Here is a 27444-nt window from a genome sequence, read left to right as displayed (position 1 = left end):
ACACGAGCACCAACTCAGAATGAAGAGCGAAGCAGAGAAGAGCAGCCCCAAGAGAGCAGCGAAGACGAACGGCAAAAAGGGAGAGAGAGAGCAAAGGGAGAGCAAATGTGACTGAACGCTATGAAAACCCAGAGCCAAGAGCGCGAGGGAGCCACGAGCGCGAGGAAGCCAGGAGAGAGAGAAAGTCGTCCAGCGCCCCCTTTTATAACTTGGCCTGTGACGTCGGTCTTGGTGCGCCCCCCAATCAGTGCCTCGTAGCTTCCTGCTGTTCACCGAACCTTCCAGCACCTTCTCTCCAATGAACAACCTCTTCCTCAGTTGCGTCTTCACGCCTCCCGCCCTGATTGGCTGGAGGTTCGCGCCTGCCTCGCCAACCAATCACACGTCCCCTGTGGCATGGTCACAGCTCGTCTTTACGCGATGTCGTCAGGCCAGCTGGTGGTGCGGCCGGCGGCAGCCACCCGGCGGTGCCCCGATCTGGCTTCCTGCCTGTCTTCCACAGTCTTTGTAAGGGAAGGAAATTTAATTACTGTGTGCACTAAAGGGCCTATCTAAGTGTTTATCGGAATGCATTGCCATAAGGGACAAAGGAATGATTACCAGGTCTGACACACAAGGGGTGTTATCTTATTCCTTTAACACCTTTAATTCCTTTAACAGGTACACTCGGAGGTCTCAAACTCATTTTGCAAAAAATGTTCGTTTCCCATGAATCGTACACTTTTCAAAATCCAATCTCACCCCTCCCCTCCAAATCTTCCCCATCCCCCCTTCCCTCCAAATCCTCCCCATCACCCATCCCTTTCAAATCTCCCCCCTTGCCCCTTCCCTCCCCTCCCTCCTAAACTCCCCCCACACCCCTCCCCTCCGAGACTCTCCCTCACTCCTCCCCTCCTAGACTCCCCTCTCACCCCTCCTCCTCAAAGCAGCCTCCCTGCTTCTTCCCCCTTCCAACTTTCACCTTCATCTCCCCCAACCTTCTGCCTCGCTCCTCCTCAAATAACACCTCACTGTGCCTCACCCAATCTCCATCAAACCTTTTGTCCGCCCCATTCTTCCCTTTCTCCAAGCTATTCTGAAATCTCTGAAAACTCTGACACACCTTCAACAGCTCTCCCTACCTCTTCCTCCTCTTCCACATCTTACCCTACCCCTCCCCCCCCTGTTCTGTACCCGATGCTCCCCCTTCCTCTTCATTAACGGTATGGACCACAAACATCCGGGGCCTTCGCTCAAACTTGACTGATCTCTCCATACAGGTTGCTTCTGACAAACCAGATGTGATCTGCTTAACAGAATCTTTCCTCATTCATGATGTCTCTGATGCCTTGGTATCTCTCCCAGGTTACTCCCTCCTCCGGTATGATAGACCTGAGCCTCGTCCTGGAGGGGGAGTTGCTATCTTTATAAAAAAACTCTCTTCCTCACTCGCCCTGCACTGCCCTCTCTCCACCTCACCCCCAGGAATACCTTTGGCTACGGCTTCCCCTTCGCTCCCAACTCTTGTTCATATGTGTGTTGTACCATCCACCAAACAGTGATGACTCCATCTACATCTCGCTGTCTGATAATATGGACCAACTTCTATCTACCCATCCCAACTCTCTCTTCCTCATATGTGGTGATTTCAATTGTCACCATGCCAGTTGGCTGGGTGTGGGTACCTCTCTCACCAGCCATGGCTCTTCAGCAAAGGACTTCTGCGACTCTCTGGGACTGACACAATCTGTCAATTTCCCGACCCGGATCTCAGTCAACGGAGCATCTTCTCTTCTGGACTTGGTTATGACTAACTTCCCTGAAAATGTCTGCTGCTCTTCTTCTGCTCCAATCGGCTCATCTGATCATGTGCTTGTCAAAGTGGACATCTCTCTGACCATTCTCAGAGAGCCTCCTCAGCGTCGACGAGTCTGGCATTTCACTCAGGCCAACTGGCACGGTCTACAAGCAGCTATCAATCATCTGGACTGGTCTCCCATCTCTACCGCCTCTGACATCAACTCATCCTGGGAATTCTTTCAAAGTAAACTGCTCTCTCTCATGCACAGATTTATCCCATCTCGTCTTCAGTTGTCATACCCTTCCTCCCGTCCATGGTACATGGAATCTTGTGGTGAGGCTGTTGCCCTGAAACAACTTGCTTTCGTCTCCTGGAAAGCAAATCCAACGGAAGGAAATCTCATTTCCTTTCACAAAGCCCGAAACAAGTGTGTGTCCACCCTCAGGAGAGCCAGGAAACAATATCTCACCGTTCTCAAGACCGACCTCTCTTATCTGTCTCCCTCTTCCAAATCCTGGTGGCATCTGGTCAAATCTGTTTCTGGTGTTTGTTCCCCCTCCATCCCCTCCCTCATCTCAAACGGCTTAACGGCTGACTCCGCACATGAAAAACTGAATGCCTCAACTCTGTGTTTGCCTCTAAATCTTGTGTCCCAAACCCATCCCTCTCTGTACCCACCGTACCCAGTCGTACCCAGCTGCTCCTGGACTCTGTGTCCTTTCCTCCTGACAAGGTGGAAAAGTTTCTGTCAACCCTCGACTCTGATTCTGCAACTGGTCCTGACGGCATCAGCCCATGGGTCCTAAAATCATGTTCTTCCGCTCTTTCACTCCCTCTTTCTGTTCTCTTCACCCTCTCTTTTGCTCAAGGTCATCTGCCATCTGCTTGGAAATCAGCCAACATCACCGCTTTGCACAAAAAAGGTGCAAAAACAGATCCTAGCAACTACAGACCAATCAGCCTTCTCCCAATTATCAGCAAAGTCATGGAATCCATCATTGCTTCAGATATGAAATCTTTCCTCTTTTCCAATGGCTTGATCTCTGATCATCAATTTGGTTTCACACCTGGTCACTCTACTCTGGACATGCTGCTTCTGCTTTCTCAACAATGGATGGAGGTCCTCAACGCCAAACAGGAAATTAGAGCTGTCTCCCTTGACATTTCACGTGCCTTCGATACGGTCTGGCACCCTGCTCTGCTCACCAAACCCTCCTCCTTTGGTATCCATGGAAATCTCCACGCATGGCTGGCTGACTTCCTCTCTGGTCGTAGTCAACGTGTGGCCCTGAATGGGTTTCTCTCATCTCCTCTTCCTGTTCAGGCTGGAGTTCCCCAAGGTAGTGTTCTGGGCCCTGTGCTTTTTCTGGTCTTCATTAATGATCTCTCTGACTCTCTTGAAAATCCTCTCTATCTCTTTGCTGACGACTCTACTCTCTGTCGCTCCATTCCTCATCCCTCAGATCGGCAGTCTGCAGCCTCCTCACTCTCTGCAGACCTGGACAAAATCACAGACTGGGCAAACAAATGGAACATGTCTTTTAATCCTGATAAATCTCACACTCTTATGATGTCTCTCCGAAAAGACCGACTGGACAACGCTCCCATCCACTTTCTGAATAATCCTCTCCAAGAAGTTCTGTCACTCAAGCTTTTGGGCCTCACTATTTGCCATGATCTTTCCTGGGAAAACCACATTTCAAATCTGGCCTCCAAAGCCAGTCGCCGACTGGGCATCCTCCGTCGTGCGAAGTCCTTCCTTGGCACACCTGAGCTCCTCACCACATACAAGGCTTTCATCCGCAGCTCTATGGAATACTGCTCTCCCCTCTGGTCTGGTGCTCCTGCCTCACACCTAGCTCGTCTTCACGTTGTTGAAACCAAAGCGTTCAGAATCATTGGAATCTCCCGCGATGAAGCTAACTCCAAGGGCCTTTCACTCACTCACCACAGGCAGGTTGGTGGTCTTTCCGTCTTCTACCGACTCCTCTCTGGCCTTGCCCCCCCCCCCAGCTTTCTCTGGGCTCTGTCCCCCAAATATTCCTACAGGTCGCACAAGATCTGCCTGCAACCCTCTTATGGTTAAACTGCCAAAATCAAGACTTTCTGCTCACCTTCACTCCTTCATTCCTCTTTTCTCCCGCCTCTGGAACAAACTCCCTCACTCTCTTCAATCCCACTCCACCCTCTATTCAATCCCACTCTATCTCCAGATTCTAGACCATATGGTGGCCAAGAAGAACTTCATCTTCTCCACTGACTCCTACCAGGCTGACTCAATCAAGGCGAAGGAGAGTCTCAGACGTGGTTTCGGTGAGAAGTTCCTCGTGGAGGGTCCCGCCACGCAGAAGCCCAAGGATTTCAAGCTTTTCCTTGCCAACAAGATGAATAAGGTGCAGTTCTGCTCGCTGCTGCTGAAGGTCTGGGGAAGCAGTAAGGCTGAGTCATGGATGGAGAAGTGTCAGACAGCTGCTCTCATTGTGGAGGGGAAGGTTCATCAGCTAGTCATCAAAAGGAGAGGGAAGATAATATGTATTATCTCCTACCTTAGTACCATGAGGTCCTTTGATATTAAACTTTTGCCTACATATATAGAGTTCTCTTCTTTATTTCAGGTCGAGGTGACGGAGATCCATTCTCTGCGATCAGACCAGGAGGAGACCAACACCCGCATTGTCATCTATCTCCACACCCTTGAGAAGCTCGGCTTCAAGTCAGTGGTCGTGAATGCGCCCGACTCAGACATCTTTTTCATCCTCCTCCTCCAATCCTCCATGCACACGAGCTCGCCCTCACTGTCACTGGCACGGGTAAACACCGACAGCTCATCAACATCAGCGAGTGGCAGATGAACTGGGAAAGGATTGGTGTTCCACCCTCCTTGGCTTATATGTGTTCTCGGGGGAGGACTGTACCAGGGCCTTCAAGGGCAAGGGGAAAGTGGTGCCACTGAAGAAGCTTCAGAAGAACCCCAAGTTCCACAAGGCTTTCAGGTAAATTACACTTGAATATCAACAATTACATATTCACATAGAAGTGTTGTTTCAAATTAATTGTAGTCGTGATCGTATCTCATATACTATGTTACAGGCAGCTTGGCGTGGCATGGAAGGTGGTCCCAGAGGTGCAGGAGCAGTTGGAGGTCTTCACCTGTGCCATGTATGTTCAAGCCCGTGAGAGTTCTGTGAACCTGGTGAGGAGCAAGCTGTTCAAGAAGATGGTGGGAGAGGACCACACGCCTAACTCTAAGTCGAAGGTTGACATGGTTTGCCTGCCGCCCTGCCAGGACTCGCTCGTCCCTCATGTACAGCAAGTCAACCACCGTGTGGACTGCTACAGGGGTGCTGCTGAGCCTATCTTCGAGTGCCCCAACCCGTATGACGAGGGTCAAGGGTGGCTGAAGACAGAGGAGGCGGTGCTGGAGCCTGTGTGGTCAATTGGCCCTATCTTGCCCCCATCACTCCTTAACCTGTTGGATACTGATGATGCTGAAAATGATGAGGGCCAGCAAGAGTGTGAAGATGCTAAGATGTATCCGGAGGAGGCTATGGAGATAGATGATGATGATCTTCTCATGGATGCTGAGGATGACTCTTGGACTTTGCTACAATATCACTTATAATAGATAATAAATATAAAATAATAAATATAAAAGGGCTCAGGTGTCTTTCTATGATGTCTGGTTCAGGAGTTATTATAGTCACAAATTTTCATCACATGCACGGAGGTCGATGCGCTGTGTCCCTAATTGACACATCCTATGACCTTTACCCCATGACATTGACCTCAAATTGTCTTGTTAGTTGGGATAATAAGAAAAGTTTTAAAAGCAATAAGTAAGCTTCTATCACCATATCAATGGGAGCTGGGTCAAAAATAATGCATGTCGGAAAATGAAAATGAAGCGATTTCTTAACAAAATGACCTTGACCTTCGCCTGAATCATGTGACCTTGACCTCCAATCGTTTTGACTCACAAAACTGGACTCACATTAGGCACCGTCGACGGACTGGTACCAGTCCTGATACGCTTGGGTAAAGGGGAGGGAGAGGGAAGCTCAGTGTAGTATCGTGGCGCAGTGTAGTGCAGTGTGGTGCCATGTAGTTAGTAGTGCAGCCTCGTTCTCTACCAAAGATCGCTGCTTGGCCTGCGTGCCTTCACCACTTGCATGGTGTCTCGCGCTCAGCACAACACAGATCGCTCCCTCAGGGCAACAGTCTTTCCCTCAGCGCAACGTGGGCTTCTCCTCAGATGACGGCATGCACGCCCTCCTCCTGCCTTTCACTCTCACCAGCGCTTTGCGCCCAGCGCATTACAGGTCGCTCCCTCAGGGAAACTTGTTTTCCTGACACGCTGGTTTCTCCTCACATGACAGGCAAGCAATCCTCCTCCCCCAAAGCAGATCTCTGGCTTAGTACAGCGGATAACAACAACAATTGTGCATTTTATGAGAAAAGCATGAAATTTCTAACATAGTTAGTGCATACCATAATGTTTATTTTCAGATGTGGAAGGAAGTCAGATTTGACATCTGAGAACCGTGAGAGGTCAAATCCAAAATGGCCGCCAGTCCACTGAGTCTAATGTTCAAACGCGCTTAATTTTGGAACCAAATAGTGTAGAAAAACATTATAGGTGTCATTTCCAACTAAATTGGGGATGCCCAGAGGTGAATGATGCTTTCAATGAACTCCTAGGCATGCCAAGTGAGGTCAGTGAAGGCTCAATGTTACTGCTAGAGCGATTTGTGGTGCTGATGTACGATAGAACCAGTGAGAGCACGGAAGTGAATAATGCCAGGAAACAGCTCTTCACACAGAAGTGTAGAACTCCAGAGAACATTCCTCCAACCCAGGCAACACTCAAGCAGCACATCAAGCGCACTTGCTACCAGGCCAATTGTTGTAACCAGGCATTGGTCATGGATCCAGAGATACCAGACCCACCTGACTGGGGCTGGACAAAGGAGACAACTGGCTGGCAGCCTCTTTGGACCACTCTTCCTGAAGCATCAAAATCGTGCCATGAATTGATCGACTGTGGCTGCAAGAAAGGGTGCACTGGACGCTGCAAGTGTGCCAAAGCTGCATTCAAGTGCACTGCACTGTGCTTCTGTTCTGGAGACTGTTAGATTGAGATCATTACCAATTTTCATCATTGCACTTGATTTAATGTAAGCTTTGGTGGACATACTTGGTTAACTACAGTTATTTTTTTAGAGGTTATTGCATCATTCCTTGCAGTGTAAACACTTTTTTTTCATCATTTCTGGTCTTTGGGTGTTCTGTACCTATCCCTGTACCTGAAAAAATAAAGTTTTAAAAGTTCAAATGAACTTTTTCCAATAGCAGTTCCAACTGCAGTCTCATAAAAATAGATATTTAAAGTAATTTGACCTTGACGTAAATGCATGTTCTTGAGTTCTGGCGATCTCAAAAGTATCACCAAATGAATGGGCATCCCCAATTTAGTTGGAAATGACACCTATAAGCGCGTTTGTACATTAGACCCGGTGGACTGGCGGCCATCTTGTATTTGACCTCACGGTCCTCAGAGGTCAAATCTGACTTCCCTCCACATCTGAAAATAAACCTTATGGTATATATACTAACTATGCTAGAAATTTCATGCTTTTCTCAAAAAATGCACAATTTGTTAAAATATGAGAGCTTATCCACTGTACTAGCTGGGTTCCAAGGCATCGAACAGCATTTGCATCACACTATAAAATATATACGTGTAGGGAGCTGTAATGCCCCTCCCCCTTTGTATATCCTTGCTGCTTTACCAATTACCAAGTATAACCAATTATATGTTTTGTTTTGACTGACTGCTGTACTCTTTTATAATACTTAGTTCTTTCTTGTGCATTGAGGATGTGTAATATCCTAATAAGGAGTTCTTTGCCTGTGAGCTCTTGGCCTGTGTGGGCACAATCTCTAGTTCCCCTTCCCTGGCCTTGGAGGCAACTGTTATCTCTCTGCCTCCCTCTAGACTTTGCCAATATCCTGTATTTGACACATTTATGAGTGTCCCCTCCCTTTGTACTTTCCCAACCAAGGTTCTATACAGAAAGTTGTAAACATGTTGCCACATATGGCTGACCATCTCCTTATCTGAGTTAAACTATGAGTGGCCTTGATGAGCTTCCTCTAACTAACTGAACAACAGGATGGGACTATGGTGGGAGGGCCAATGAGCCCATTCTGTCTCTGTATCTTGTGAGCTAAAACCACACCCGATATTCCTTATATAAAGCAAGTTTAAATCGAATTATTTCAGAGCATCTTGTTGTAGTGTTGGTCATTCCATGTGAACCTTCCTGCGACACCTGCTCCCGCAAGCTTGTGTAATCGAGTTCTAATAAATATATCCGTTGCTTCTTTTCTCTGAGTCTTCTGAGTCCCAAGTTCTAAGTCTCAATCCGACAAGTGGTGGCAGCGGTGGGATCAGTCTGTGCAGTCCGGGACGCGGTCCCAGGCAAGTGAGTGGTGAGAGACCAGCTGGCAATTGATCCGGGTCAGGTGAGCTGTGGTTTTCTTTTGTTTTTCCTTTATAGCCTGGGGGTCAGTCCAAATTGTAACCCACACTCTCTCTTGCTCGGATGCCGTTTGTTCCGTTCCCTGCTCAGACCTGATCCTCGAACCTAAATTTAAATACGGACCGCTTGGGTCCCGGAGCAACTGACTGTTTATGGACTCGTTAGGGTAACGTTACGTAAGGGAAAGTGCCCCACGTTGGGCGCCTGTGGATAAGGAGTAATAGATCTCTGGGTTGTGAGGGTAAGGATAAGGGCGGCGTCCCGATCCGAGGCCTACCTGGGAGACGTCGGAATTATAAGTAAAGTTAGAAGTATTACACGGGCGTAGGACGCCAGGAAAGCACAGTAAGGGTAGGTTAGACGGCTGAGTAGGCGGGCGATCCTCTCAGGAGAGTAGGTAGCGCGGCTGTACCGCGAGGCGGGCGAACCTCACGGGTACAAGGCTGCGAGCCTCTCAGAGTTAGGTAGACGGCTGTAACGCGAGGCGGGCGATCCTCACGGGTACAAGGCTACGTCGGTAAACTAAATTTTCCTAGGATGGGGAACAGGATGGGTAATAAGATTGTAAAGGCAGGTGAACCGCTTAGAAATACCCCAGCATTTTTCATGTTTCGGAGGTATGGCTATGATGCTGCGAGACCAGGGAAGTCATGGGTTGCGCTGACGAAGGATTTAGGTGAACCGTGGCCCGAAGGAGGGTCTTTTGCGCTGGAAAAATTGGACGCGTTGTATGAGGCATTAGAAAAGTTGGAACAGGCCACGAAACACTTCCCGCCTGACTATTGGAAAGTCTTTGGTTGGTGGAAGGAAGAAGCGATGAAGCGACACGCAAAGTCGAAACAGGCCAGCTTGGCCGGTGAGGTAACAAAACTCAAGGGTCTGAGGAAACAGGTGAATAAAGTGCAGGATGAAGCGCTTAAAGAAATAGAGAGGCAGGCCAACGCGCGACTGATGTCGCTCGTTGAAAACCCAGACCCTGCGGTAGGGGAAGTAGTGACCAATCTACCCTCCCCAGCCCCAGACCTAAGCCCTGTCCCGGGGTTTCAGGCACCACCTATCCTTTCTGCGCTCCCGCCACCACTTCCCTATAACCCCGCTACCATCGCGCCCCAGATACCCCAGAACCACCCGAGCCAGGGAAGACCGTTTGCACAACTCGGGGCTAACGGAATAGATGACGGGACCGACATCGCAGGGTTCCCGCCACCGATAGGACCGGATGGGTTATACCCCTCACTGGTAGGCTGTAATGGGAAAGAGACCTCACAAACTACCCCATTGGAATGTCAGGAAATAGAGGGAAGGAAAACATTGTGCCCCCTACAAGTTATCGGAGTTGACGCAGCAGGTCATGGGGTTCGAGAAAGGGTACCATGGAAAGAATCCTCTTTAACGGTAATGCGGGAAAGGATTCAACATTTGCTTATTGAGGATCCACGGCAGGTAGTGCCAACCATGACGAATTGGTTTTTAGCTGGCGAGTGCGACTATCGAGACATAACTCATATGGGAGTATCCGTGCTCCCACCCAAAGTATGGGAAAGGGCTAGACAAAGAGCACACTGGCCGCACGACGATCCAAGGGCAGCAGGAGCGGCCCAGATAACATTAGTGCAATGGGAGGCACTGAAGGTCCGGCTGCTGGGTGCCATCGAACATGCACTGTTGCCAGCAGGGGGTCCGGATTGGGGAAAAATCGGGGCCATCAAACAAAAACCAGGAGAACCAATTGGAGAGTACCGAGAAAGGTTGGAAAAGGCCATCGCGCGCTGGGGAGGACTGGGTCCGATGCAGCTGGTAGGGCTACCTCAACCATTGGTAAATCAATATCTAATCGAGGGGCTTCGGCCGATATTAAAGAAACAGGTACAGTCCGTCCTCTTCAGCTGGAAGGGAATGACAACCAACGAATTATGCGACAAGCTGGAACAATGCCCGGGCTCCTCCTTAGAGGAGAAGAAGGATATTAAGGAGGAAATATTGCAAATGTTTGTCCAGGAGAAACGGGCTCAATTTAATCAAGGTAAAAAGGGGGATCAGAGTCAGAACTACATACGCGAACAGTGCCAGAAGTGGGGGCCTGTCCGGGGTTATGAGGACCTTGGGAGGAGCGGTTTGCCTTTCTATAGGGGCCAATTCCCCAACGGAGAGTGGATCCACCGCGAAGGTAACCTCTGCGAAGGTTGTACTGCTGAGGACTTTGGACTAATTAATATGGACGAAATAAAACAACAATGGACAATACCACCCCCTCTTCCCCCTCCTCCTCAAAACCCCCAAACTTGGACCGTAGAAGGGCCCCCTCCCCAAAATTGGTATCCACCAAGACCCCTTCTCCAAACCCCTGGACCACCCCCCAATAGTGGGATGCAGAATGGACCAAGGGGGAACTGGGCCCCGCCTCGGGGTCCGCCGCAATGGCAACCAGTAAACCAGTCACAGTGGGGAGCGCCAGAACGCCGGCTGGGCGGAAGGGGAGCTGTAGAGGGACGACCTATGCCCTCCGCACCACCGGTTCCGCAGGAACCGTGCCATTATTGCAAGCAAATGGGACACTGGATACGTGATTGCCCAAAGGCTCGTAAGGGGTTTCCGCCCCAATACAATAGAGGGGCCTATTGACGGGACGCTGGCGGGTCGCCCAAGGAGTGTCCTCTTTTGACCATGACACCGGCAGAGGAACCGACCTTGATGTTGGACGTGGAGGGGAGACAATTAGAATTTCTCGTAGATACGGGTGCGACTCGCAGCACAATTAACAAGGGGCAATTGCCCTCTTTGCACCCCACGGCGAGGAATGTTCAAATACTGGGTGTTTCGGGCTTACCCCAAGCGCTTCCTGTTTCGGAGGAAGTGCGAGTAACATGCGGCCCGCTGGAGGCTAAACATGCGTTCCTGATGACCACTACCGCCCCGACAAATTTGTTGGGACGGGACTTGTTGTGCCGATTGGGCTGTCAAATCTCATGTACAGAGGAGGGAGTTTTTGTAGACGTCGCGGAATCTAAACGCGACTTGGTAATGACGGCATTGTCTCGGCCCGGCCCCACCGTGTATTGGTGGCGCATGGATGACGGGGCTCTGGCTACTTGGACGCATATCATAGATAATGTGTGTTTGGACAGTTCAGTTCTGCGAGATTGGCTACAACTGCACCAAATTTCGATAAAAACCTTAAAGGATAATCCACCCCATTGCACTGCGTACTATGATGCAACGGGCGAGGACGAGAATTATCGAGAGAAGGTTAAGGAAAAGCTGGGCAAGCGCATGCCTCTACATTTATCACGGATATGGATCGGCCGTGAGGGGATAGGTATCGAGGCAGTCCTAACCTCAAGTCAGCGTGCGTTGACCCAATACCCCGAAGGAGCGGCCGCCCATGTTACCCTCACCACTGCCAAGGGGTGGCCGCCGGAAAGTGTAGGTTGGATGGTGGGGCGGTTACGAGAAGTCCCCTTACAAGGTTATCGGAGTAAGAGAGGCCGCTGGACTTTGAAACGGCTCCAAAATGGCGAAGGGTTCTCAATTGACTTCAAGACACAACGGAGGGACGGAGTGTTCGAAGCAACAGAGTTGCCTCCTAAGGGCACCTATGCCATGAGGGCAGTGCTGACGGACCCGGGTGAGTCGGATTACCTCCTAGCGGAGGTGCCAGACAATTTATGGCCAAAGAGCGACGGTGAGGTTGGACGGATGCGAGACGCCAAACCTCTAGTGATAGCAGTGCAGCCGGGGATGCGCTTGCCAAATGTAAAACAGTATAAGCTACGACCTGAGGCCGACGTAGGCATAGCACCAGTAATTCAATCCCTAGTGGAACAGAAAATTATCGTGGAAACTAACAGCCCATGTAATACACCAATTTTGCCAGTGAAAAAGCCGTCGAAGGACAAATGGAGGTTTGTACAGGATTTAAGGGAGGTGAACAAGGTGATACAGGGCATACACCCACTAGTTCCAAACGGAGAAACCCTCATGATGTCAATCCCGCCGGACGCAACATACTTCACAGTTATCGACCTTTGTTCTGCGTTTTTCTCTGTGCCCATCGCGCCTGAGTCACAATACTTGTTCGCTTTCACCCATAGGGGGCGCCAGTATACTTGGACAGTACTACCTCAGGGGTTTTCAGATAGCCCCACTCTGTTTTCCCGGGCGCTACACCGCGACCTGGCGGATGTGGAATTGAAGGGAGGGTCAGTGTTGCTGCAATACGTTGACGATTTGTTGATTTGCTCCCCTTCAAAGGAGGCGTGCGAAATGGATTCCATGGCCCTATTAAAGGCCTTGGCGGCCAAAGGCCACAAAGTAGGCAGACCAAAACTTCAGTTTGTGCGGAAGGTTGTAACTTACTTGGGACACGCCATTTCGCACGGAAAACGAGAATTGGATGCTGGACGGGTGACCGCTATTATGGAGCTGCCTCGCCCTCGCTCGCAACGGCAACTGCTGCGCTTCCTAGGTATGACGGGATATTGCCGCACTTGGATACTTGATTTTGCGCTGCTGGCTAAGCCACTGTACGAGGCGACCAAATCAAACGCTCCGAACGAATTGGTATGGACGGAGGAATTGAGGCGATGTTTTGACGGGCTGAAACAGGCGTTGGTCACGGCACCGTCATTAGGACTCCCGGATTATGCGAAACCTTTTACCCTTTACACTCACGACGTGGGGGGTTTCGCCCAGTCAGTTTTGACACAGACCCATGGGGATAAGGAGCGGCCGGTAGCCTACTTTAGTAAAAAGTTAGACCCGGTCGAACAAGGGTTTCCGGTGTGCCTGCAAGCCGTGGCAGCGGCCAGGTACGCAGTAGAAAGAACAGCGGACATCGTTATGGGACACCCAGTAACGCTACGGGTACCGCATTGCGTCACTTCGCTGTTGTTACAGCGAAGCACACAGCATTTGTCTAACACTAGATTAATGCAATACGAATCCGCACTGATCACTGCAGCCAACATCACGATCGAACGTTGCACGACACTCAACCCAGCCTCACTGATGCCCACCCCTGAGGAGGGCGAACCCCATGTGTGCGCCGACGTGGTGCAGCTAGTCTCCACGGTGCGATCGGATTTAAAGGACAATTACTTAGAATACCCCGACTGTACATATTATGTCGATGGATCAGCTAGGCGCGCATGGGACGGGTCCCTGTTGTCCGGGTACGCCGTGTGCTCGGATAGCGAAACGGTAGAAAGCGGGCGTCTTCCACCTACATTTTCCGCACAGCAGGCGGAGCTGTGCGCCTTGACCAGAGCGTGCAGCTTGGCGGAAGGCCTTGCCGTCAACATTTACACAGATTCGGCCTACGCTCACGGCGTAGTCCACGATAAAGGGGCCATCTGTAAGATGAGAGGTTTTCTCACATCTGCCGGTTCAGTAATAAAGAATGGCGCGTTGGTAGAAGGGCTCCTCCGAAGTATTTTACTTCCCCGCGCTATCGCGGTAATTAAGTGTCGTGGCCACCAAAGGGCGGACACTGACGTTGCCCGGGGCAATGCAAGGGCGGACGAGGCGGCAGGAAAGGCCGCCAACCAACAGATAGAACGCAACATGCCGATGGTGACACGAGCAAAGGCGACATCCGCACAGATTGCTGACATACCGACTGTGGGACCACCCGCCACACCAACTAAGGACGATATCATAAACTTACAGAACGCTGCACCGACGGCCGAACACGAGGACTGGCTCAAGCGAGGGGCGATACGCCTCGGGCCAGGAGAAATATGGACCCTTGACGAGAAACCTATAGCACCCCAGGCCTTACTGCCTTGGCTGGCACGCATGGCTCATCAGAATGGTCATGTGTGCCAGAGGGGGGTGATGGGACAGATAAACTACACTTGGGCAGCGCCAGGACTGTCACGGATTGTATCCGAAGTGTGCCGATCGTGCGTGGTCTGCCAGCAACACAATAGAGGGGCGCCGCCGAGACATGCACATGATGGGGGACGGCCCCCGCCTAGTGGGCCGTTCGCAACTATCGAGTTCGATTTTACAGAATTGGAACCAAGCATGTCGTTTCGCTATGTGTTGGTAATCGTAGATACGTTCACCAAATGGGTTGAAGCCTACCCATGCGTCAAGTCCGATGCCCCGACAGTAGCGAAGCGCCTCGTAAGGGATTTTATGTGCAGATTTGGCATTCCCCAGATAATTTCGTCAGATCAAGGGGGCCATTTCACGGCGCAGGTGGTCAAGGGCATCCTGAAGGCGTTGGGCGTTAAACAGTCCTTCCATTGCGTTTACCACCCACAGTCATCGGGACTTGTGGAACGAACGAATAAGACTTTAAAGAATAAACTAGCGAAACTTTGCGCAGACACGGGCTTGAGGTGGCCAGAGGCTCTCCCGCTGGCATTGATGAGCATTCGTTCCACCCCGGGTCGCACTACGGGCCTTTCCCCCCACGAAATATTAATGGGACGACCTATGAGCTTGCCCGTTTCAGCACCAACGGACATGTCCACCCTTGCTTTGCCAGTAATGGATGACATGCTTTTGAGATTTTGCATAGGCTTGTCCAATGTGGCACGCAGCATCCATGCTCGAGTACGAGAGGCGCTGCCTGAACCAATAGGCCACGCCATCCACGACTTCCAGGCCGGCGACTGGGTGCTTGTAAAGCACTTCACCCGCAAGGCTGCTTTGGAGCCACGGTGGAAGGGACCATTCCAGGTGCTACTGGTCACACCGACGGCAGTCTTCTGCGAGGGTAAACCTTCGTGGATCCACGCCACCCATTGTAAGTTGTCCATTCCCGCACCACAAGTCACACAAGACACCGCACCTCACACTGCTAAAGACACCGCACCCCACACAGCTGAAGACAATGCACCGTCTAGGGCACCACAGTCTCCTAAGGGCGGCGATGACGGTCATGATGATGGGAATTCTGGGTAGTTGCCTCAAACCCCCTGCCAAAGATAGGCTCTTGAACTTTGAGCTATCGAGAAAGGACCTCCCCAAGTACCCAGGACCCGACAACTATTCAGCATTTCCCCTCTACCCCGTCAAGTATATAACGGCTCGCTGGGGAGACAAAATAGCGGTGAATTGCTGTAACTTGGAAACGAGCTTTAAGTGGTTATCTGTAAGATGGGTGGAAGCTATAGTGCAACACAATAAGACACCACAGGCACGCATGACAAGACCACGCCTAGTCCTGACTAAGGTTAGGAAAGTGGAAAATGGAACATATGGGGACATAAGCAGCCGATATGCCCCAGGATATCGATGGGGCAAGGGCATTGAGAATACTACCCTCATGTTGCATTATACCCCCATTGGTCCGGATACAACAATGATACTTGAATGTGGAATATGGCCCCCTCGCACGACAATCCCAAATGGAACTACACCCTACTTACGACCTAGTTGCGCCGCTTACGTCATTAAAACCCCGCCTGCCCAGGAAGTAAGAAGGAAGCCAGAGGAGAACACATACTGGAAGGTCGCACGACATATGGCCACATTACAGAATAGGACACGGTGTTGGATGTGTATGCACCTTCCCCGCACCAGCACAGCAGGAATACCAATGGTAGTGTTACCCCTATCACTCAATGATTTGTGCTCAAAGCCACTAGACACCAAATGCCTTAGTACAACCCTGACAAGCCAAGGTTCTGATGAAACCGCGTGTAAACGAGTTTTCCAGTACTCGCCCCCCATTCAGCCCCGACACTTTGAGGAACGTCCGGCACCGGTTTGGGTTAAGCCGGCTAAGGGGGCCCTATGCTTAGAAGGAAAGGGCCAAATAATGGTAGGTAAATCCGTGTGTAGAGATACCCTCCTCGCGGACCCTAGGGAAGGGAAACACATGCTGTTAGTAAATGTTACAAGTTCGCCCTTACATAACCTCACACACCTTCAGTTGGCATGGGAAGGGGAAAACGGAACAAACACTATCGCAGACCTTCGCACTTGCATGACCACTCATTTAGTGGCTCCACACGGAACCATGTTTGTATGCGGGAACAAAGCTTACCCGTATTTACCTGATAATTGGGGAGGAATTTGCTATTTAGGATCAGTTTTCCCAGAAATGGAAATGCGACAACACTTGCATAATACCCCCGCACTCATAAGGACACAACGAAGCACCTATTGGCACAACGACGGTACCACCACCTTACATGGCGCTGATTGGGAGAAGGCCGTTAGTTTCTTCTTCCCATGGGCTGGGATGGTCATGAGCAGTTACCGCATTGACAAAATTGCGTTAATCTTAGAAAGTGTGGCCAACGCCACCGCTACAGCACATGACGAAATGTTGGACACAGTCGTCCACCTGCGTACAATGGTTATGCAAAATAGGGTCGCGTTAGATATGCTATTGGCAGAACGAGGAGGGGTATGTGGGATAATTGAGGGTAGATGTTGCACTTTTATTCCTGATCCCTCCCAGGGGGTCAGTGCTGCTATTATAAGGTTAAGGGAAAGCGCTCATACATTGACAAGGGATCGAATGGATCGGGAAGCCTCCCACCAGTGGCTTACCGACTGGTTCAAAGGGTGGACAGGTACGATAGTAAAGTGGGTACTGACCGCCTTGGCAATAGTCCTTGGAATCGTGGTTAGCTGTGTAATAATCAAGGCTTTAGTCCTTGCGTGTGTGAGAAAGTTTTCCACAGGATGGACACTGAAGACGACAACAGAAAAGGCCATGGTGATGATCGACAAGCTGATCGCAGGTCCAGATGACACACCGGCCGTCGACGTGACTGCAGACCGCGGATCCTGGAACGACGACCCGAACGAGCCACTGGGCCGCGACAATGAGATCTCCGCTTCCGAAGATTGTTCTTCCATTGTTGATATTACCGATATTGATGTTGATTACACTTTTGCGGACCTCGAAGCATTTCAGGCTGCCAGGAGGCCGATTACTCTGGGCCCCAACACGTCGCATGCAGACGTCAACGAGTTCCTAAGGGACTCCTCTCGTTTCTTCTCGATGTGTAAGGCTATGACTGTTGCTGGCCGCCGTCGCCGCAGGCCTACGCCACCTGAGAATAATGTTACTGATGATGTTACCAATGATGATGTGGGCCACTTGCAAGGGTCCCCGACTGATGTTTATGTCTCAATGCAGGCCTTGCCTCTTTATGTTTCACGAGCTCACCTTTATGTCTCACAAGCTCACAGTGAGTCAAACGCCACTGACCCAGTCCGGGATTTGGACCCAGCTGCAAACCCAAGCCCGGATGGAGAGGAACTCGATCGTGGAGATACTCTGAGTTCCGAGTCTGATTGTTTTACGAATTCGTCCAGGGATAACAGCGATGCAAGCAGCATCGCCTCGGACGATCTCGACTTTGACCCAAAGGAAGTCGCTCTCCCTCCTTTGGACCGTTATGCTTTATTTTATGGCCATAGGTTTGAGCCACCTGATACTGACGATGTTGTGTCTTCCCCAGATCACCAGCACGTAAGAGACCTCATGAACATGAATATCGATTGAGCGCTGAAGATCTACAAGGATTTCACCTGGGGAAGCCTGGGCGAGCTCCAGTCGGGGGGGAGTCCGGCCGCACCTCTGTGGGCAAAGGGTGGGTCGGAGATCTTCCTGGGTGTGGACCCCGGTGGAACCAGTGGTCTTCGTTGTGGATTTGACACGCTATTCGATCTTCATGCCTCTACGGTCTCACCTCATACACCCATCTACACCTGACTTACATCATACACCCACTTACACCCACTTACACCCACACACCCGCGGATCATCCTGCTGAGTGCGATGTGCGGTACTGGGTACGGGACATGCTCACTGGGCTGCATTCGCGTGGTACGTTACGTTTAGTGAACCCTTTACACTGTCTCTCTCACCTCTCTTGGTGGATTTTGTATGCCATTTGATCACCCTGCTTTTACGGACTTACATCGCATACTCACATACAGACGCGAATCATCCTACTGAGTATGTGTGGTGCTTTGGGTGCGGGATGTGCTCACTGGGCTGCCTTCGCGTGATATGTTGAATGATTTTCCTGATTGGTTTTGTTTCTGCTTTGTTTGAAATAAAGGCCTTTGATTGGCTCGAAGATAACTTTGTATCTTAGATCCAAAAGGGCGGTATGTAGGGAGCTGTAATGCCCCTCCCCCTTTGTATATCCTTGCTGCTTTACCAATTACCAAGTATAACCAATTATATGTTTTGTTTTGACTGACTGCTGTACTCTTTTATAATACTTAGTTCTTTCTTGTGCATTGAGGATGTGTAATATCCTAATAAGGAGTTCTTTGCCTGTGAGCTCTTGGCCTGTGTGGGCACAATCTCTAGTTCCCCTTCCCTGGCCTTGGAGGCAACTGTTATCTCTCTGCCTCCCTCTAGACTTTGCCAATATCCTGTATTTGACACATTTATGAGTGTCCCCTCCCTTTGTACTTTCCCAACCAAGGTTCTATACAGAAAGTTGTAAACATGTTGCCACATATGGCTGACCATCTCCTTATCTGAGTTAAACTATGAGTGGTCTTGATGAGCTTCCTCTAACTAACTGAACAACAGGATGGGACTATGGTGGGAGGGCCAATGAGCCCATTCTGTCTCTGTATCTTGTGAGCTAAAACCACACCCGATATTCCTTATATAAAGCAAGTTTAAATCGAATTATTTCAGAGCATCTTGTTGTAGTGTTGGTCATTCCATGTGAACCTTCCTGCGACACCTGCTCCCGCAAGCTTGTGTAATCGAGTTCTAATAAATATATCCGTTGCTCCTTTTCTCTGAGTCTTCTGAGTCCCAAGTTCTAAGTCTCAATCCGACATACGTATGTTTCCTTAAGCAAGGCAGAGCCTGGTCCCGCATCTCTGTTGCATCTCTGTTCTCAGGACAGGGCATCTCTGTTGGTGTGCTTCCAGAGTCCTCTGGGTCTTTTGGGTTTTCAAGGGTCTTTAGGGTCTATTGAGTCCCCTGGATCTTCAGGGTCTTTTGGGTCTTCATGGTATTTTGGGTCTTTAATGGTATTCGAAGTTTCGGGGGTCTTTGAGGTATTTTGGGTACTCTTGGTCTTTGGGGTGTTTTGGATCTTCATGGTATTTTGGGTCCTCTGGGTCTTTCAGGGTATTTGGGTTATTTTGGGTTGTCTGGATCTTTGGGGTCTTTAAAGGTCTTCTGGGTCTTTGGGGGTATTTTGGATGTTCGGGATATTTTGGGTCTTCAGTGGTCCGCTCGTTCTTTTGGGTATTTTTTGGTCTTTTGAGTCCTCGGGTCTTTTAGGTCCTCTGGGTCTTTTTGGGTATTTTGGATGCTCGGGATGCTTTGGGGATTTTGAGTCTTCAGGGTCGTTGGGTCCTCTGGGTCTTTTCGGTCTTAGGGATCTTTGTGGTATGTCATATAATAACGTTAATATTTTGCTATTATCATAATCATTAGTGTTGGTATTGAGTGCGCGGTGCTACGCCTGTGCGACGTCCGCCGCCGTCGTCGTCGCCAAAGGCACGGCCTCCGGCCACCGGGTGGTGCGGTCCACCATGGTGAGGACATGGGTGAAACCCCGCGAGGGGGGCAGAGGTCCCACCAGGTCCACGTGAACGTGGTCGAACCGACGTTCCGGCACCATAAACGGGGCCAAGGGGGCCTGGGTGTGTCGGTGCACCTTTGCGCGCTGGCACGCGAGGCGCGTCCTGGTCCAGCTGCGGACGGCCTTCCGGAGGCCATGCCAGACAAACTTGTCGGCGACCAACCTCTGGGAGGCCTTCGTGCCCGGGTGGGACAGGCCGTGGATGGCGTCAAAAACCTGGCGCTGCCAGCCTGCGGGCACGATGGGGCGAGGCCGCCCGAGGGAGACGTCGCAAACGAGGGCCATGCCCGCGCCGTCGAAGGGCACCTCGGTGACGCGGAGGCCCGTGACGGCGGTCCGCAGGGCCTGGACCCCGGGGTCGGCGGCCTGGTCCGCCACCATCCGGGCATAGTCGATGCCAAGGTGGACTGCGTGGGCGACGGCCCGGGAAAGGCAATCGGCCACCGGGTTGTCCTTTCCCGCGACGTGCCGGATGCCCGTCGTGTACTCGGACACGGCCACGAGGTGACGCTGTTGCCGGGCCGACCATGGCTCGGCGACCTTGCCCATCGCGGAAACCAGCGGTTTGTGGTCGACGAAGGTCGTGAACGCACGGCCCTCGAGCAGATGGCGGAAGTGCCTGACCGCCAGGTGAAGCCCAAGCAACTCGCGGTCGAAGGTACTGTACCGGCGTTCGGGCGGGCGAAGCTGCCGGCTGAAGAACGCCAGCGGTTGCCAGGCACCACGCACCCATTGCTCGTACACCGCGCCCACCGCGTAGTCCGAGGCGTCGGAGGTGAGGGCGATCGGTGCATCGGGCGCCGGGTGCGCGAGCATGGTGGCATTGGCCAAGGCGAGCTTCGCGCCCGAGAATGCCGCATCCATCTGCCCGGTCCAGGTAACGTCACCTTTGCCTGGCTTCCCTCGAAGGGCCTCGTGTAAGGGGCGCAGGAGCTGGGCGATGCGGGGCAGGAACCGATGGTAAAAGTTTATCATGCCCAGGAACTCCTGGAGCCCTTTTATCGTGCGGGGGCGCGGAAACCCCTTCACCGCCTCCACCTTGGCCGGTAGGGGGACGGCCCCGTGCCTGGTGACGCGGTGCCCCAAAAAGTCGATGCTGGTGATGCCGAACCGGCACTTGGCGGGGTTCACGATGAGGCCATGCTGGCCCAGGTGTTCGAAGAGCGTGCGGAGGTGATGAAGGTGCTCTTCGTGGGACGCGCTGGCGACGAGGATGTCGTCCAGGTAGACGTACAAAAAATCCAAGCCGCGCAAGACGCTGTCCATTAGGCGCTGGAACGCCTGAGCCGCATTTTTCAAACCGAAGGGCATCCGAAGAAATTCGAAAAGCCCGAACGGCGTGATGAGAGCCGTCTTCGGGATGTCCTCCGGCCTGACAGGAACCTGATGGTAGCCGCGCACGAGGTCCACCTTTGAAAAGAAGGACATGCCCGCCAACCGGGCAGAGAAGTCCTGTATGTGGGGGACGGGGTAGCGGTCGGGGGTGGTGGCGTCGTTGAGGCGCCGGTAGTCCCCGCACGGTCGCCATCCCCCACCGGGCTTGGGCACGATGTGGAGCGGCGACGCCCACGCGCTCTCGGAGCGCCGCACGATGCCGAGCCGCTCCAGCATGGCGAAACCCGCTTTCGCTACCGCGAGCTTCGTCGGCTCGAGGCGGCGTGCCCGGGCGTAGACCGGTGGCCCGGCGGTGGGGATGTGGTGTTCCACCCCATGCTTGATGGTCCCTGCCGAGAAGGTCGGCCGCGTGATGGCCGGGAAACCCGCGAGGAGGCGGGTGAATTCGTCCGCTGCCGGAAGCGTACAGATCAACCTGGCCGGAACCGAACCGCTCAGCAAGCCGCTCGGCGAGCCGCTCTGTGAGCTGCTCAACGAGCCGGGCAGCGCGCACGCGAGCGAGCTGAACGTCTCAGCCTGGACAAGCCTTCTACGCTTTACATCGACCAGTAATCCATTAGCACATAAGAAGTCCGCGCCGAGCAGTGCCATGGGCACGTTGGCCGTAACGAACGACCAACGGAAAACCTGCCCTCCGAACCGCAGGGAGAGACAGCGTTTTCCGTACGTGCGTATAGACGTACCATTGGCCGCAAGCAACGCGGGACCTCGGCCCGTGGTTTGCTTGTCGGACGTACCGGCAGGAACGACACTCACCTGCGCTCCCGTGTCGCACAGGTAACGGCGCCCGGACAAGGTGTCCGTTATGTACAGAAGGCTGTTTGAATTGCCGACACTCACAGTTGCCACCGAGCGTCGGCTCGCCCGTTTCCCGACCTGCCGAATGAGCACGGCGGGCGACAATGCCGAGCCTCGTGGCCGAACTTGGCGTGGAAGAAACACCAGGTGGACGGCTGCGGCGTCGGAGGCCGCGGTTTTCTTCGCGGCGGCGGCAGTGGTGGTGGGCGGGGCGTGGCGGCGGACACGAGGTGCAGTGCATCAGGGAAAGCCTCGGGAGCCGCGACCGCGCCAAGACTCGCCTGCGTGTCCAAAGCCGCGTAGTATTTGTCGGCCTCGGCAGCGATCGCACGGGGTTCCATTAACGCGGAACCGGCCAAAGCGAGGCGGACTCGTGCTGGCAGCTGGCGTCGAAATAACGCCCGGAATAGAGCGTTCGGGGTTTCGTCGCCCATGAGCACCAGCATATGATCCATACGGACCGACGGTCGCGTGTCCCCGATCTCGGGGAGGTCCAAGAGGCGATCGGCCCGTGCGTCCACCGTAAGGCCGAACGTGGCGAGGAGGAGACGCTTGACCGCCTCGTACTTGCCGTCGGCAGGTGGATCCCTTAGGACCGATACGACGCGGGTGGCCGTGCCGGGCCCGAGGGCGGCGACCACGTGGCAGTGCATGGTCTCGTCCACCGTGATGCCTCGAAGTCGGAACTTGGCTTCTGCCTGCAGGAACCAAACTTCGGCTTGTGACTCCCAGAATTCGGGGAGCTTGATGGAGACCGCGTTGGTAGCCATTGTTGCGGCGGTTTCGGGTGGTCAGCGACGGCTGACTCGAATGTCGGAGGTCACCAATGAAGTGCGCGGTGCTACGCGCGCGACTTGCTACCAAGGAGGAAGCGGACAACGCGGTAAGTTTAATGTTCTTTATTAAAAGAGGTCACTGTAGTACTGGCGCGCTCCGGGCTGCGCGCCCGGTGTATATCCTGAGGCCACGCCTACCTCTCGGCGTGGCCGCCGCCCACTTGGTGCGCGGAATGATGTCACCACGCCAGTGAGCTTCCGTGTCCGCCACAGTTTTACATTTGTTATTAAAAGCCGTCTTGGAAAAAACGCCATGACGATCTATCTTAACATGGATATATACACCTCGACATAGAACTCTCTGGATGGGGAAAACTCCCTTGGGGGGGGGGGGGGGGGGAGGTAAATGAAGTCGCCACAACCTCCATTGTGTGACCCAGATTTTGTGACCCAGACCCAGATTTTGCGGCTTTTAAAGCACGTAAAAACGAACTCAGCGTGGAAAATGGTTGCCTACTCTGGGGATGTCGTGTCGTGATCCCGAAAAATCTGCGTTCCAGGGTCATGGATGAAATCCATGACTGTCACCCCGGGATTGTGAAGATGAAGTCACTCGCCAGAAACTATGTGTGGTGGCCGAATCTTGATGCTGATATCGAACATCATGTTCGACATTGTTACCCCTGCCAGAGCACCCGGAATACACCTGCGAAAGCGCCACTGCATCCCTGGGAATGGCCCAGCGAACCGTGGCATCGCCTTCATCTCGATTATGCCGGGCCTATTAACGGCAGCATGATTCTAATAATTACGGACGCGCACACAAAATGGATTGATGCCTATGTGACGCGTAGTACTACGTCAGCCATTGTCATCGAAAGACTCAGACGCTGTTTCGCCACTCATGGTCTGCCCAGGATGATCGTGAGTGAAAACGGTTCGTGTTTTTCCAGTACCGAGTTTGCCAAGTTCACACGTCGGAACGGCATCAAACATAAGTTTGTCAGCCCACATCACCAGGCTTCAAATGGCTTGGCCGAACGATCCGTGGGAATCATCAAATCCGGAATGCAGAAACTTCAGGAGGGAACCCTGGAAACAAAGCTGTCTCGTCTCCTGTTCAAATACCGCATCACGCCACAATCAACAACCGGTGCAGCTCCGTCTGAGTTATTGATGAAACGACACTTGAGATCGACACTTGACAATCTCAAACCAGACATATCATCAAATGTTTATCCGAGCCAGCTTAATCAAAAGTTGGTGCACGATAAGACGTCCAACAGTCGATGTATCAACATTGGAGATCCAATGTTTGCCCGAAATTTTGGTGCAGGTGCGACGTGGCTACCGGGGGACATCATCGAGAAGCCAGGTCCACCGTCCTGCGTGATTCGCCTGCAGGACGGCCGCGAAATTCGTCGACATCAGGACCACATAACCTACCGTCACTGTGAGTCGATGGAGCCTGTAGCATCGTCACAGTCAGGACAACAGTTCGACCCGCCACTGCCGGAGATCGTCGTGGCCGCTCCAGCCGGCTCGGATGCCCCGAAAACCTCTGCAAACGCTACACCCTTCGTGGAGACCAAAGGAATCACCTCGGACTCTGTATCCACTGGTACACCGCGACCCAAAGGGATCACCTCGGACTCTGTATCCACTGGTACCCCGCGACCCAAAGGGATCACCTCGGACTCTGTATCCACTGGTAGGCCCTACACCGCGACCCAAAGGGATCACCTCGGACTCTGTATCCACTGGTACACCGCGACCCAAAGGGATCACCTCGGACTCTGTATCCACTGGTAGGCCCTACACCGCGACCCAAAGGAATCACCTCGGACTCTGTATCCACTGGTACACCGCGACGCTCCATGCGTGAGAGAAAAGCACCCGACTAGTCTAGTAGGAAGACTAGGTCCCCCTGCACCCCCCGGAGATATACTTCTAATCAGTGTTTTTAGATTGGAAAAAATGTGTAGAAAATGACTAGCTATGGCCCCAAGCTGAAAAAATGTCCCACATACCATTTTTATGCAAATTACTGCTGCCATTATCAAAAAAACGATTTTTGACATATCTCAGCCAATATTGCAGATAATTGAAAAATGAAGGTGTCTAGACCCATGTTTTGAAGGGCATAGATCATGATAGAACTATTCATAACATGATTACATGTGTCTATGGTATACTAGTATGCATATTAATGCTGTAATTACAAAATAATCAGTTTTACAAATGATAAGGATACGTTAATACTGCAGATAACTTAACATGGTACATAAGGGGTCTAAACCCAGGTATTTTCAAGGTTAAATGTCAACAAGATGCTCCTGAGTCTTGCATAGGGGCGGGACATTGGCAGTAACATTGGTACCACTCAACTTTTCTTCCCACCATTGACTTTGTATTGCGAGAGATTTTCACTTGCTTATTTAAAGGTTTCTCACCCAGCCCACGTAAAATCTACCAACTCCTGCTGTTAACTCCCAAACATATTTTTTTATGTTATCCAATCACAGTGCAGAAATGACAGACTAGAGATCCAAATTAGTGCTGCTATAGCTGCCATTTTACATTTCCATCCATGTAACATGCGCGCTCGCGCGCTCGTATCAATTGGTAATGTCGCGCGCTCGTATCAATTGGTAACGTTGATGTTATTGAATACCTCAGTTGAAAGTTCAGTCTTCCATTCCATCTGTGTGTTGTTCTTGGTATTCATCCTCCAATCTAGCCAGGTAAGATGCTAACTATAATGTTACTCACACTCTTGACTTCAGTTTCTGCATGAAATCATAAACAGGCAGAATAACAGCTGAGCCAGCTAGCACCATGTTAGCTAACGTTAAAGCTAGCCTCATCTATGTACAGTATGTTCCTAATGTCGGTGTAACTTAAACTTTTGTTAATGCCAAACATGAGACATATCTGTTGACTTCTGTATATGAATTGAACCAGAAAGAGGCACGACAGCTGAGCTAGCTACAGTAACTTAGCACAATGTTTCATTGGCCTAGATAGCTAACGTTAGTGTGGAAGAATTTAGATGTTTTAGCTATTAGCACTTTTGATGCCACTAAACATGGTTTAGTCAGCTAAAAAGTACCCTAGTGTAGAACATGACTCAGAACCTCTGTTACCTCACTGAAAACTCAGAGCCTCCTTTCACAGGCACTTTTAACATTTTAACTTTTAACTTTCAGAGAGTGTAAAGACCAACCATGGCCACCAACAGCTGAAGACATGGAGCTCAATCCTGAAGACATCCTACCTCCAGACCTTGTCCGCTTTCTCAGCGTGCTAATGACTGGCAAGGAGGGCATCGAGACAGAAAAGGTGAAGCGTCTGGTCTTCTCCATTGGACAAGATCTGTGCCGTGCAGTGTCAGATGGAAAATGGAAGTTACCAAAGCACATTCTCCTCTGTGTGACTGTAAGGCACCTGTTCCGAAGCAAACAGCTCACCACAATACTACACAGGCTTGGACACTCTGAGAGCTACGATTTCGCCTTGGAGTTGGAAACTGCTCTCGCCAAGGTCCTGGATGAAGTCTCAACTTATCGTACACCACAAATTGTGACAGGAGAGGGCAACCTTGTATTCCACTGTGAGTGGGACAACTTGAATAAAACCACTACCAGTGTGCACGGCAGCAACATTGTAAACAGTGCTGGAGGAATCATGGTGCAGGAGGTCAAGCCCGGGTTCGAGAGCAGCAAGGACCGAATGCTACCTACCATCAATAGGTCACAACAGCGTAGCCTGAAGGTCGACACACCAAAAACTCTCCCACCCTTGCACTTTACTCGCGTTGGCCCGAAGTTCCCTGAAGGCTCATCATTCACACCGCCAGCAGAGAATGACACAGTCTATGCCACTACGATGCAAGAGTACTACATCTGGCTCTTCATCAGATACATCGGAAGCTGTGGCCTGCAGCCTGTGCCTGGGCTAGGGGGTTTCACCTCTGCAACTGGTTCTCCCCCACCCAGCAAATCAACAGTCGACTACTGCACGCCTATCCACCAACCGATCACAGACAACGCAGTTGTTCGTGAGCTACTGAAGCGTTCCGAGGCAGCAACTGCTGAGGTGGGTCAGAGATGGGTCCTGAATACATTTGATCTGGGTGTCTGCATGAAAGCCCTTCCCATCATCTGGCGCTGGCCAAATGAATTTGCTAGTCATGTAGTAACGATTGGACCCTTCCACACATCCATGAACTACATCGGGATGCTCACTGGACACAAGATGCGTGGTTCTGGATATGCAGAGATTCTCTTTGAGGCACAACTAGTAACAAGTGGATCTCTCAAAGGTGTTCTCAGTGGAAAGGCCTACGCAAAGTCCCTCTTTTGCCTCAAAACAGTGTGTGAGGCAATGGAGAGGCTGTTGATGGAGAGATTCACTGAGGAGGAGAACATCATGATCTCTGACCCTGCTGTGCTTCTCAGAATGACCCAGTCTTGCAACCGAGAGCACCTCGATGAAGCCCTCAAAGACCCCTCAAGCAGTAATTTGCATAAAAATGGTATGTGGGACATTTTTTCAGCTTGGGGCCATAGCTAGTCATTTTCTACACATTTTTTCCAATCTAGAAACACTGA

General features: G+C 51.6%; 1 long non-coding RNA gene across 1 annotated transcript; it reads left to right on the top strand.

The window, feature by feature from the left end:
• Positions 1-4308: 4308 nt before the first annotated feature.
• On the top strand, positions 4309-5318 carry LOC137435214 (uncharacterized). The gene is made up of 3 exons (XR_010986008.1): positions 4309-4773; positions 4871-4973; positions 5067-5318. It is a non-coding gene; the product is annotated as an uncharacterized LOC137435214 (long non-coding RNA).
• Positions 5319-27444: the final 22126 nt, after the last annotated feature.

Source organism: Myxine glutinosa, unplaced genomic scaffold (assembly GCF_964187855.1).
Source record: "Myxine glutinosa unplaced genomic scaffold, kmMyxGlut1.1 SCAFFOLD_1869, whole genome shotgun sequence".
Classification (NCBI taxonomy): Eukaryota; Metazoa; Chordata; class Myxini; order Myxiniformes; family Myxinidae; genus Myxine; species Myxine glutinosa.
The sequence above is the reverse complement of the archived record's forward strand: the minus strand, read 5'-3'. Positions and strand labels throughout refer to the sequence as shown.